Source organism: Lithobates pipiens, unplaced genomic scaffold (genome assembly GCF_037356315.1).
Source record: "Lithobates pipiens isolate NorthernLeopardFrog02 unplaced genomic scaffold, aLitPip1_a1.2 Scaffold_8, whole genome shotgun sequence".
NCBI lineage: Eukaryota > Metazoa > Chordata > Amphibia > Anura > Ranidae > Lithobates > Lithobates pipiens.
Window position 1 is genome coordinate 692,840,527 of NW_027507903.1, and position 13,646 is coordinate 692,854,172.

A 13,646-nucleotide genomic window follows, 5' to 3' on the forward strand; every position below is an offset into this window, starting at 1 on the left:
ACTGACATGGGATTTTCTGCCAGCAGCATCTGTGGAGTTACAACAAACAGCTGAAGCACTGACAGCCAAACAGCGGATCCAAGACCTCTGCCCCACACCTGAGGGAGTTCCGGAGGGGGGAAGGAGATGGTCACTCCCCAACAAGGATCCATGCACCTGAGAGATGGTGACAGAGAAATGTCATCCCAGTAGCCAGATGAGGGAATGGATGAGGAAGCAGCCGGCTCTCCTCCCCAATGGCAGCTACACAGTTTGGGAGAGACGGAGGTCATCCTTCCATCCCAGCAGCAAATCCACCGTCTGGGAGTGGAGGAAGCCGGCCTCCCGCCCCAGCGGTTAGTCGGAGTGGATGATGTGGGGTCCTCAGCTGAAGTGCTGACAGGGCAGAGTGCTACTGCATTCTACACACAACTGCAGCTTGAGCTGATATTGGTGGACTGCGGATGGGACTGCGGTCTCCTCTCACGGCAACCCAGTAGAAGGGCTGGCACCACGGCGGAGTGCTACTGGCCTCTGCCCTCAACTAACAGAAGAGGGAGTTCCAGTGAAAGTGGATGGGACTTCGGTCTCCACCACAGAACCCCAGAAAATGGTACCGCACTGAGACAGGAGGATGTCAGCCATGATGCTCTGGAAGCACGGGGGGATTTTCCCCTACCAAAAGTGGATGGGACTTCAGTCTCCACTTGTATAGCCCAGGAATGCTGGGCAGTCGGCCCAGATCCCCAACAGTATAATGGAGTGAGCCCAGTCACCCGGTCTTCTCTCCAGCGGCTGAAAGGATTCCAGGGAGAAGGGCCAGTACACGCCTCGCCACATGATGTGTGTGCTGGGGGTGGGACACAGGGGAACGGCCGATGTGTGTGTGGGGGGTGGGACACAGGAGAACGGCCTATGTGTGTGCTGGGGGTGGGACACAGGGGAGAGACCGATGTGTGTGCTGGGGGTGGGACACAGGGGAACGGCTGATGTGTGTGCTGGGGGTGGGACACAGGAGAACGGCCGATGTGTGTGCGGGAGGTGGGACACAGGAGAACGGCCGATGTGTGTGCTGGAGGTGGGACACAGGGGAATGGCCTATGTGTGTGCTGGGGGTGGGACACAGGAGAACGGCCATTGTGTGTGCTGGGGGTGGGACACAGGGGAACGGCTGATGTGTGTGCTGGAGGTGGGACACAGGGGAACGGCCGATGTGTGTGCGGGGGGTGGGACACAGGAGAACGGCCGATGTGTGTGCTGGAGGTGGGACACAGGGGAATGGCCTATGTGTGTGCTGGGGGTGGGACACAGGGGAACGGCTGATGTGTGTGCTGGGGGTGGGACACAGGGGAACGGCTGATGTGTGTGCTGGGGGTGGGACACAGGAGAACGGCCGATGTGTGTGCTGGGGGTGGGACACAGGAGAAAGGCCGATGTGTGTGTGTTGGGGGTTGGACACAGGGGAACGGCCGATGTGTGTGCTGGGGGTGGGACACAGGGGAACCGCCGATGTGTGTGCTGGGGGTGGGACACAGGGGAACGGCCGATGTGTGTGCTGGGGGTGGGACACAGGGGAACGGCCGATGTGTGTGCTGGGGGTGGGACACAGGGGAACGGCCGATGTGTGTGCTGGGGGTGGGACACAGGGGAACCGCCGATGTGTGTGCGGGGGGTGGGACACAGGAGAACGGCCGATGTGTGTGCTGGGGGTGGGACACAGGGGAACGGCCGATGTGTGTGCTGGGGGTGGGATACAGGTTAACGGCCGATGTGTGTGCGGGGGGTGGGACACAGGAGAACGGCCGATGTGTGTGCTGGGGGTGGGACACAGGGGAACGGCCGATGTGTGTGCTGGGGGTGGGATACAGGGGAACGGCCGATGTGTGTGCTGGGGGTGGGACACAGGGGAACGGCCGATGTGTGTGCTGGGGGTGGGATACAGGTTAACGGCCGATGTGTGTGCTGGGGGTGGGACACAGGGGAACGGCCGATGTGTGTGCTGGGGGTGGGACACAGGGGAACGGCTGATGTGTGTGCTGGGGGTGGGACACAGGGGAACCGCTGATGTGTGTGCTGGGGGTGGGACACAGGGGAACCGCCGATGTGTGTGCTGGGGGTGGGACACAGGGGAACGGCCGATGTGTGTGCTGGGGGTGGGACACAGGAGAACGGCCATTGTGTGTGCTGGGGGTGGGACACAGGGGAACGGCTGATGTGTGTGCTGGGGGTGGGACACAGGGGAACCGCTGATGTGTGTGCTGGGGGTGGGACACAGGGGAACCGCCGATGTGTGTGCTGGGGGTGGGACACAGGGGAACGGCCGATGTGTGTGCTGGGGGTGGGACACAGGAGAACGGCCATTGTGTGTGCTGGGGGTGGGACACAGGAGAACGGCCATTGTGTGTGCTGGGGGCGGGATAAAGTCCAGTGTTTTGTCCTATTAAAGACCGTTCAAGTACAGAAAAATACCCGCTGGTGTGCCAGAAATGCCCTCAGCTCCTAAGTCCTGTTGTGGGCGGACAACACTCTTGTGTGGACTGTGTGACAATGCCTCCCTCCACCTCACCATGTGCAAAGATTTTCCAGCTTGCGGGACAACAAGCTAAGTGTCATCAGACACCCTAACCCTAAGCAATGAACACTGGGACCAGATACCTCTGCAGTTATCCCTTTACACACACAAGATATCTGCCACCATGTGTTATAAGGGAAACACGCCCCGTTCATAGTATGCGCTGTATCAATTGAGGCTTTTTAAGATTCTAACTTTTAAGAAACATCTGTAATATACGCTGCGATTCTAAATAGAAGTATTTCAAAAGATGAAATATAAAAGCATTTACAGTATGTGACAAAAGTAAGTACACCCCTCAGTGACATTTCTTCTCTCTTTTCATGTGACAACACTGAAGAAATGACACTTGTCTACAATGTAAAGTAGTGAGTGTAAAGCTTGTATAACAGTGTAAATTTCCTGTCCCCTCAAAATAACTCAACACACAGCCATTAATGTCTAAACCGCTGGCAACAAAAGTCAGTACACCCCTAAGTGAAAATGTCCAAATTGGGGCCCAATTAGCCATTTTCCCTCCCCCGGGGTCATGTGACTCGTTAGTGTTACAAGGTCTCAGGTGTGAATGGGGAGCAGGTGTGTTAAATTTGGTGTTATCGCTCTCACTCTCTCATACTGGTCACTGGAAGTACAACATGGCACTTTCATGGCAAAGAACTCTCTGAGGATCTGAAGATAAGAATTGTTGCTCTACATAAAGATGGCCTAGGCTATAAGAAGATTGCAGAGACCCTGAAACTGAGCTGCAGCACGGTGGCCAAGACCATACAGCGGTATAACAGGACAGGTTCCCCTCAGAACAGGCCTCGTCATGGTCCACCAGAGAAGTTGAGGTCACATGCTCAGCGTCATATCCAGAGGTTGTCTTTGGGAAATAGACGTATGAGTGCTGCCAGCATTGCTGCAGAGGTTGTAGGGGGGGGGGGGGGGGGTCAGCCTGTCAGTGATCAGACCATACGCCGCACACTGCATCAAATTGGTCTGCATGGCTGTCATCCCAGAAGGAAGCCTCTTCTAAAGATGATGCACAAGAAAGACCACAAATAGTTTTCTGAAAACAAGCAGACTAAGGAGATGGATTACTGGAACCATGTCCTGTGGTCTGATGAGACCAAGATAAAGGTATTTGGTGTCAGATGGTGTCAGGCGTGTGTGGGGGCAACCAGGTGAGGAGGACAAAGACAAATGTGTCTTGTCTACAGTCAGGCATGGTGGTGGGGGTGTCATGGTCTGGGGCTGCTGGCACTGGGGGGCTACAGATCATTGAGGGGACCATGAATGCCAACATGTACTGTGACATACTGAAGCAGAGCATGATCCCCTCCCTTCAGAGACTGGACCGCAGGGCAGTATTCCAACATGATAACCACCCCAAACACACCTCCAACACCACCACTGCCTTGCTAAAGAAGCTGAGGGTAAAGGTGATGGACTGGCCAAGCATGTCTCCAGACCTAAACCCTATTGATCATCTGTGGGGGATCCTCAGAGGGAAGGTGGAGGAGGGGAAGGTCTCCAACATCCACCAGCTCTGTGATGTCATCATGGGGGAGGGGAAGAGGACTCTAGTGGCGACCTGTAAAGCTGTGCTGACCTCCATGCCCAAGAGGGTGAAGGCAGTGCTGGAAAATAATGGAGGCCACATAAAATATTGACACTTTGGGCCCAGTTTGGACATTTTCCCTTAGGGGTGTACTGACTTTTGTTGCCAGCGGTTTAGACATTAATGGCTGTGTGTTGAGTTATTTTGAGGGGACAGGAAATTTACACTGTTATACAAGCTGTACACTCACTACTTTACATTGTAGACAAGTGTCATTTCTTCAATGTTGTCACATGAAAACATTTACACAAATGTGACTGATTGCTGGGGCACTACGTGTCGCTCTGGACATTCGGGGTCTACAGGTTTCTGGCTGGAGGAGAGGGTCGCTCTGTGGGGATTTGAACTTTGCTGGACCCTCCCTACAGGAGGCTTATAGGTCCTGAAATGCTTTTCACAGGTCCCTGGCCTGAGAGTTACCCGGCACTACATTTTCCTATTGTCTTTGAAGCTCCTGACTGGACCTCCGGGGCCTGCAGCTGCAGTGGGTGTCTTAATTCGCTTATACTTGGGGTGGTGGTCTTGCGGTGGTGGTCTTGGGGTGGTGGTCTTGGGGTAGTGGTCTTGCGGTGGTGGTCTTGCGGTGGTGGTCTTGCGGTGGTGGTCTTGGGGTGGTGGTCTTGCGGTGGTGGTCTTGGGGTGGTGGTCTTGCGGTGGTGGTCATGGGGTGGTGGTCTTGGGGTGGTGGTCTTGCGGTGGTGGTCTTGCGGTGATGGTCTTGGGGTGGTGGTCTTGCGGTGGTGGTCTTGCGGTGGTGGTCTTGGGGTGGTGGTCTTGCGGTGGTGGTCTTGGGGTAGTGGTCTTGCGGTGGTGGTCTTGGGGTGGTGGTCTTGCGGTGGTGGTCATGGGGTGGTGGTCTTGGGGTGGTGGTCTTGGGGTGGTGGTCTTGCGGTGGTGGTCTTGGGGTGATGGTCTTGGGGTGGTGGTCTTGGGGTGGTGGTCTTGAGGTGGTGGTCTTGGGGTCGTGGTCTTGCGGTGGTGGTCATGGGGTGGTGGTCTTGGGGTGGTGGTCTTGCGGTGGTGGTCTTGGGGTAGTGGTCTTGGGGTGGTGGCTTGGGGTGGTGGTCTTGTGGTGATGGTCTTGGGGTGGTGGTCTTGGGGTGATGGTCTTGAGGTGGTGGTCTTGGGGTAGTGGTCTTGCGGTGGTGGTCATGGGGTGGTGGTCTTGGGGTGGTGGTCTTGGGGTGGTGGTCATGGGGTGGTGGTCTTGGGGTGGTGGTCTTGGGGTGGTGGTCTTGCAGTGGTGGTCTTGGGGTAGTGGTCTTGCGGTGGTGGTCATGGAGTGGTGGTCTTGGGGTGGTGGTCTTGGGGTGCTGGTCTTGCGGTGGTGGTCTTGAGGTGGTGGTCTTGGGGTCGTGGTCTTGCGGTGGTGGTCATGGGGTGGTGGTCTTGGGGTGGTGGTCTTGGGGTGGTGGTCTTGCGGTGGTGGTCTTGCGGTGATGGTCTTGCGGTGGTGGTCTTGGGGTGATGGTCTTGGGGTGATGGTCTTGGGGTGATGGTCTTGGGGTGGTGGTCTTGCGGTGGTGGTCTTGGGGTAGTGGTCTTGGGGTGGTGGTCTTGGGGTGGTGGTCATGGGGTGGTGGTCTTGGGGTGGTGGTCTTGCGGTGGTGGTCTTGGGGTGATGGTCTTGGGGTGATGGTCTTGGGGTGGTGGTCTTGGGGTGGTGGTCTTGGGGTGGTGGTCTTGCGGTGGTGGTCATGGGGTGGTGGTCTTGGGGTGGTGGTCTTGGGGTGATGGTCTTGGGGTGATGGTCTTGGGGTGATGGTCTTGGGGTGGTGGTCTTGGGGTGGTGGTCTTGCGGTGGTGGTCTTGGGGTGATGGTCTTGGGGTGGTGGTCTTGGGGTGGTGGTCTTGCGGTGGTGGTCTTGCGGTGATGGTCTTGGGGTGATGGTCTTGCGGTGGTGGTCATGGGGTGGTGGTCTTGGGGTGGTGGTCTTGGGGTGATGGTCTTGGGGTGATGGTCTTGGGGTGATGGTCTTGGGGTGGTGGTCTTGGGGTGGTGGTCTTGCGGTGGTGGTCTTGGGGTGATGGTCTTGGGGTGATGGTCTTGGGGTAGTGGTCTTGGGGTGGTGGTCTTGGGGTAGTGGTCTTGAGGTGGTGGTCTTGGGGTGGTGGTCTTGGGGTGATGGTCTTGGGGTGATGGTCTTGGGGTGGTGGTCTTGCGGTGGTGGTCTTGGGGTGATGGTCTTGGGGTGGTGGTCTTATTGAACAGAATTTGTTTCCAGTACTGTCAGACAAAAACAAACGTAAGGCATGGAGAAACTTGCCTGTCTCTTTACCTGATTGCATACATTTGCTTCAAATGAAACTTTTGCCCAAGTTTACATAACTTTTTTGCAACTTACCCACGTGGATCCCCAATTCCTTTATTAAACAGCTTAACCAATTGTTACTTTCTTATCTACGGGGATCTCAAACCCCACCATACAAACACAGCTCATTGATTAGACCAGCCCTACAGGGGGGATTGGCTATGCCAGATTTGTAAGAATACTTATAGCTACTTCACTCTTTGGTGTTTGGGGCCAAACTTGAATAAGCCATCCACCATGCAGGAGGCAGTAGTCCTTGGCTCCCTGGGGGCACTCCATCATCTCCTCCTTCGAGGTGTCAAAGCCCCATACCTCTCGTATGAAGACTACCATCAAAGCCTGGTCAGTGGGGCTTAAATGGGCATCACAGGCGCCTGCTACTCTTTCCCCTCAGATCCCACTGTGGAACAACCCGTCTTCGCCCCATATTCCCACAATTCCCCACCCCCCCTGCTGGGCCAATCTCACAATTAATGCCATGGCACATGTAGTTGCTAATAAGGAACTGCTTTCTTTTGATCCTCTCTACCACAAGCTTAGTATCCCGAATATCTACAGGTGCAAATATATAGACGAGTTTCTCTCATGCCTTCCACGGCCAAACATCTTCTTGTTGCTCTCCTTTGGAAGATTTGTGGACCAGCTGTTGAAACCGGCCTTGTCCCTATACCCCCGTGTTCTTCTTCATACCCTTTTCTGGCCTCCAGGAGAAGTGGCAGAGGGATATACCTGATGTACAGTAGATGATGAGGACTGGTCAGATTTCCGGGACTTACCCCCAGGAGAAGTGGCAGAGGGATATACCTGATGTACAGTAGATGACGAGGACTGGTCAGATTTCCGGGACTTACCCCCAGGAGAAGTGGCAGAGGGATATACCTGATGTACAGTAGATGACGAGGACTGGTCAGATTTCCGGGACTTACCCCCAGGAGAAGTGGCAGAGGGATATACCTGATGTACAGTAGATGACGAGGACTGGTCAGATTTCCGGGACTTACCCCCAGGAGAAGTGGCAGAGGGATATACCTGATGTACAGTAGATGACGAGGACTGGTCAGATTTCCGGGACTTACCCCCAGGAGAAGTGGCAGAGGGATATACCTGATGTACAGTAGATGACGAGGACTGGTCAGATTTCCGGGACTTACCCCCAGGAGAAGTGGCAGAGGGATATACCTGATGTACAGTAGATGATGAGGACTGGTCAGATTTCCGGGACTTACCCCCAGGAGAAGTGGCAGAGGGATATACCTGATGTACAGTAGATGATGAGGACTGGTCAGATTTCCGGGACTTACCCCCAGGAGAAGTGGCAGAGGGATATACCTAATGTACCGTAGACAGGGCTGGACTGGGACAGGAATTTGGCCCTGGACTTCATCCAGACCGGCCCACTTACATTTTGAGTGTCCCATCAGCACTCCCTTACATCAGAGTGTCCCATCACCAGCCCCCTTACGAGTGTCCCATCAGCAGCCCCCTTAGATCAGAGTGTCCCATCAGCAGCCCCTTTAGATCAGAGTGTCCCATAAGCAGCCCCCTTACATCAGAGTGTCCCATCAGCAGCCCCCTTACATCAGAGTGTCCCATCAGCAGCCCCCTTACATCAGAGTGGCCCACTGAGCCATCGGCCCACCGGGAAACTCCCGGTAGTCCAAATGGCCAGTACATGCTTGACCGTAGATGATGAGGACTGGTCAGATTTCTGGGACTTACCCCCAGAAGTGGCAGAGGGATATACCTGATGTACAGTAGATGACGAGGACTGGTCAGATTTCTGGGACTTACCCCCAGGAGAAGTGGCAGAGGGATATACCTGATGTACAGTAGATGACGAGGACTGGTCAGATTTCCAGGACTTACCCCCAGGAGAAGTGGCAGAGGGATATACCTGATGTACAGTAGATGATGAGGACTGGTCAGATTTCCGGGACTTACCCCCAGGAGAAGTGGCAGAGGGATATACCTGATGTACAGTAGATGAGGACTGGTCAGATTTCCGGGACTTACCCCCAGGAGAAGTGGCAGAGGGATATACCTGATGTACAGTAGATGAAGAGGACTGGTCAGATTTCCGGGACTTACCCCCAGGAGAAGTGGCAGAGGGATATACCTGATGTACAGTAGATGACGAGGACTGGTCAGATTTCCGGGACTTACCCCCAGGAGAAGTGGCAGAGGGATATACCTGATGTACAGTAGATGATGAGGACTGGTCAGATTTCCGGGACTTACCCCCAGGAGAAGTGGCAGAGGGATATACTTGATGTACAGTAGATGATGAGGACTGGTCAGATTTCCGGGACTTACCCCCAGGAGAAGTGGCAGAGGGATATACCTGATGTACAGTAGATGACGAGGACTGGTCAGATTTCCGGGACTTACCCCCAGGAGAAGTGGCAGAGGGATATACCTGATGTACAGTAGATGACGAGGACTGGTCAGATTTCCGGGACTTACCCCCAGGAGAAGTGGCAGAGGGATATACCTGATGTACAGTAGATGATGGGGACTGGTCAGATTTCCGGGACTTACCCCCAGGAGAAGTGGCAGAGGGATATACCTGATGTACAGTAGATGATGAGGACTGGTCAGATTTCCGGGACTTACCCCCAGGAGAAGTGGCAGAGGGATATACCTGATGTACAGTAGATGATGAGGACTGGTCAGATTTCCGGGACTTACCCCCAGGAGAAGTGGCAGAGGGATATACCTGATGTACAGTAGATGACGAGGACTGGTCAGATTTCCGGGACTTACCCCCAGGAGAAGTGGCAGAGGGATATACCTGATGTACAGAAGATGATGAGGACTGGTCAGATTTCCGGGACTTACCCCCAGGAGAAGTGGCAGAGGGATATACCTGATGTACAGTAGATGATGAGGACTGGTCAGATTTCCGGGACTTACCCCCAGGAGAAGTGGCAGAGGGATATACCTGATGTACAGTAGATGACGAGGACTGGTCAGATTTCCGGGACTTACCCCCAGGAGAAGTGGCAGAGGGATATACCTGATGTACAGTAGATGACGAGGACTGGTCAGATTTCCGGGACTTACCCCCAGGAGAAGTGGCAGAGGGATATACCTGATGTACAGTAGATGATGAGGACTGGTCAGATTTCCGGGACTTACCCCCAGGAGAAGTGGCAGAGGGATATACCTGATGTACAGTAGATGATGAGGACTGGTCAGATTTCCGGGACTTACCCTCACAGGTGGTCTCTGCTATTCTCTAGGGTCTCTGCTAAAAAAAATATATATGAATATTTGGGGGTTCTAAGTCATTTTCTAGCAAAAAATACTGATTTTAACTTGTAAGCGACAAGTGTCAGAAAAAGGTTTAGTCTTTAAAGTTCAACCGAAAACTGGAACTTCTGCTTATCTGATATTCCTCCCCCCTCCGGTGCCACATTTGGCACCTTTTGAAGGGGGGGGAGGGGGTAGCAGGTACGTCCGGTAGACCGGGCCGTGGCGAAGTAAGTCAGCAGCTTGGCCTCCCTCCTCCTCCCTCCCCTTCTGCGGGGCCATTGAGAGAGTGCAAAGCGCTTCACGCATGCTCACTAGGGACCCGTCCGTGAAGTCGAGAGGCTACACCGCCAAGTTTCCTCACCAGCAATGGCGGCGGCACCACCTGACCAGCCGCGGTGCCGAAATCGCTGGACTCCAGGACAGGTAAGTGTCCTAGTGTTAGAAGTCAGTATGTATACAGTATGTGTAGCTGCTGACTTTTCATTTTTAAAGGGGCGCGTGGAACTCCTCTTTAAGTGATTAAACTGCCCTCATCTACAGACAGAGGTTCATTCCTTTGATATAAGAAATGTTACAATGTTTCTCTTTATCTCGCCTGAGCGAGGTTGTGATAAACTTTGCAGGCTGACAGTTTTTTTTTTTTTGACAGCTGTCGGCTTGTGCAGAGAACTCTCTGCACTGAATCGAGGAAATGCTGTGTTAAGATTGCGAGGGGGGGGGGGGAGAGAATCGCAATCTCGATTCTTTAACGATTAATCGTGCAGATCTAGTACAGACCCTCTGCTGAAAGGACTTGTATTTGTATTTGATTGTATCCTGGAATGGGTGGTTGTCACTACCTTGACTTCCAAATTTCAGAACAATGTGGTTGCCTGGTGTTCCTTCCTCAGACCTCATGAGCTTCACCCTGCCCAGTTTTCTCTTATCCAAACTACTCAAACCCACTTCCCATCTCCACAACATCAAGTCTAATCATTGTGTAGTCCCAAGATAAAGACTGGGAGGGATATGTACAGGGAGTGAACACAGGACAACTCCGAAGTTCTGACATGATAAGTCTACAGGACAAAGGCTCCTTCAAATCCTGACCATGGATTATATGAGATGTTAGGGCCCATATAACCTCTCTCAGCAATTCTCCGTCTTTTTTACTAGTGGCCATAACATCAGCAAGTCGGGTCTAAGAACTTGACGGCCTTATTCTTTGTTCTTTATAAAGACCGGGTGGTTTTGAGGCCCCCGAGCCTCCTTTCTCTATAAGGTGGTTTCTTCTTTTCACTTTAATCGGGACGTCTTCCTTCCTTCTCTTTGTTGTGCACCAAAGCTCCACAGAGAGGTGGCTCTACATTAGGGTAGGTGTAGTGCAAGCTTATATCTCCACCACCATCGTGTCCAGCTGAACCTCAGATCCTCGGTTTGCCCCACATCTCCTTCCACCATCTCTTGGAGGATCAGGTAGGTTATCACTAAGGTATCCATGATCCTTGAAGGCTAGGAATCCTCCTATTCCTCCTAAATCTCTTTCAGTGAATGTCTCTTTTTCAGGTCCAGGCGTTGGTGTCTCAGAATTGCAATGCAGCCACCTGGCCCTCCGTTCTCATGCTTGTAAAGGATTGCCAGCTTCGTTGGTAAGGCGATTCAGTCGTTGGAGTTAGGAACCGGACACGCTTATTAGGGCCTGTTGGAATTGTTTAGTGTGGTGCCCACCCTTGGGTTGTATTCCTTGAGGACATGGTCTGGCAAACATTTAGAAGGAGCCGGTGTAGGTAGGCCCACTGGACACTGAAGAATGGGAGGATATTCTCAGCAATGTTGGGCTGGCTTCCCCTAGGTTGTCGGATCGGCTGACCCAACTCTATATTATACACAAGGCATACCTCACGCCGATAAGACTGAGCAAATACCGCACATCACAGCACCCGGGGTGCCCACGCTGTGGGGAACACCCGTGTACATTCTATCACTTAATATGGGCATGCCCGGACGTTCAGGCCTATTGGCTACGCATCATTCAGTTCTTACATGATCACATGGGTTCTCCTTTACAGGTTGACCCCAAAATCTGTCTACTCAGTCTTCTGACCGATACCCGGAACACTCGCTGTCATACCATCTTTCTTCACGAGACCCTGTTTAGTGCTAGGAAACTGATCGCAAGGCTGTGGCTACGTACAGCGCCTCTCACGATTAGAGCATGGATAGCCGAGGTGAATTTATCGCTGCCTCTGAAGAAGGTTATTTACGCACATAGGGGTTGCCCCAACAAGTATAACAGGATCTGGGACAGGTGGCTCGCTAGCCTGGACACCTGTGCGGAGTCAACTTAAAGAAATACATTGAGTGACCTGATGGTGGTTATGGTTTGGAAAATATCTATTGCCCGCAGTCTCAGTTCACTGGGGAAGCCGTCCGGTGGTTGGCGGGGATGGAGGAGTGGTGTGGAGGTACTGATAGTATTGTTTTGGCCTAAATCGATTCAGAGTATGGCCTCCCGGGCGGCCCTGCTCCCCGGGCCCTCCCGGCGGTTGCCTGAGGAGTCTGGGGGGTGGGTTGTCGGGGCGGTCTTGCACGAAGTATGACCAACGAAGCCATAATGTATGTATGTAGACTGTATAACATATGTGAATGTGATTTGATTGCCTTGTTACCCTATGTACATTCTTTGCTGTATGCCCTGTTGTTCTAGTCCACCAATAAACTTGTTGTTCTTTTAAAAAAAAAAAAGAAGGAGCCGGTGTGCTGTGTGATCAAGGACAGTAGAAGTATCCAGGCCTTGATCCTGGGTGGTGGAAAGGAGTATGTGTCCACTCCTGTACACGTAGTCAAGTCAAACATTCTTACAGCAAACAGAAATAATAACATGTGTTCAATTAGACATTGTACAGACTGAGGGGAGCCAATAGGAGATATGTTGAAATGAAAACCAATGTACTATTTGTAGTCTCTGATAACTGGCCAAGGGAGCTGACCGAACACAAAGCCTTATAGTCTAGACAAAAAAGGAGGAATCTGTAATCAGATTAAATATACCTGTTAGGTATTGGTGGCAGCTGTCCTTCTCCCTTCATAGCAAGTATGAATTATAAAAGATCTACATACAATATATTACAGGTCATTACAGAGGACAAGGGGGCACTCTATGTATGCAAGAAAAAAGATATTTAACCTCCACATGCGGAAAGGCTTCTTCACAGTAAAAGCTGTGAAGGTTTGTAAGACTCTCTCGAGAGAGAGCTGGTTCTGGCCAGTTCAAGGTATGTTGTTATTGGTTGAATATGATGGACTGGACTTTTTCAGCCTACATTGTCTTCAGATATACAGTACATCATTTATTAGACTTGTATCAGTTTAATATATTATAAAATATTATGTATCTATAGCCTCTTAGTCTTTAAATGTAAAATAAGCCTCCAGGTGTTCTGGCATTTGCTTTTTCTCTTCTGAGGTTGCTCGGAGCTCCATGGAACGTTCATTCATTGTATTAAATACTTAGGCCTTTGGTGTGTTGTCCAACAAAACTGGTATACCAACAAGTCCACCCATCCTCCTCCACTGGTGTGTAAGCCCACCTACCACGTTTGTTTCCTGCAGGACGCAGAGTGCTAAACATGGGAGGTGAGATGGGAAAAAAAAGAGGACATTTTTCTGCTGTTTTAGATCAATATTGAATCAGGTCATATCAGTGGGTGGGGCTGAAGGTCATATCGGTGGGGGGGGCTGAAGGTCATATCGGTGGAGAGGGGTCTGAGGGTCATATCGGTGGAGAGGGGGGCTGAAGGTCATATCGGTGGAGAGGGGGCTGAGGGTCATATCGGTGGAGAGGGGGCTGAGGGTCATATCGGTGGAGAGGGGGCTAAGGGTCATATCGGTGGAGAGGGGGGCTCAAAGTCATATCGGTGGAGAGGGAGGGGGGCTGAAGGTCATA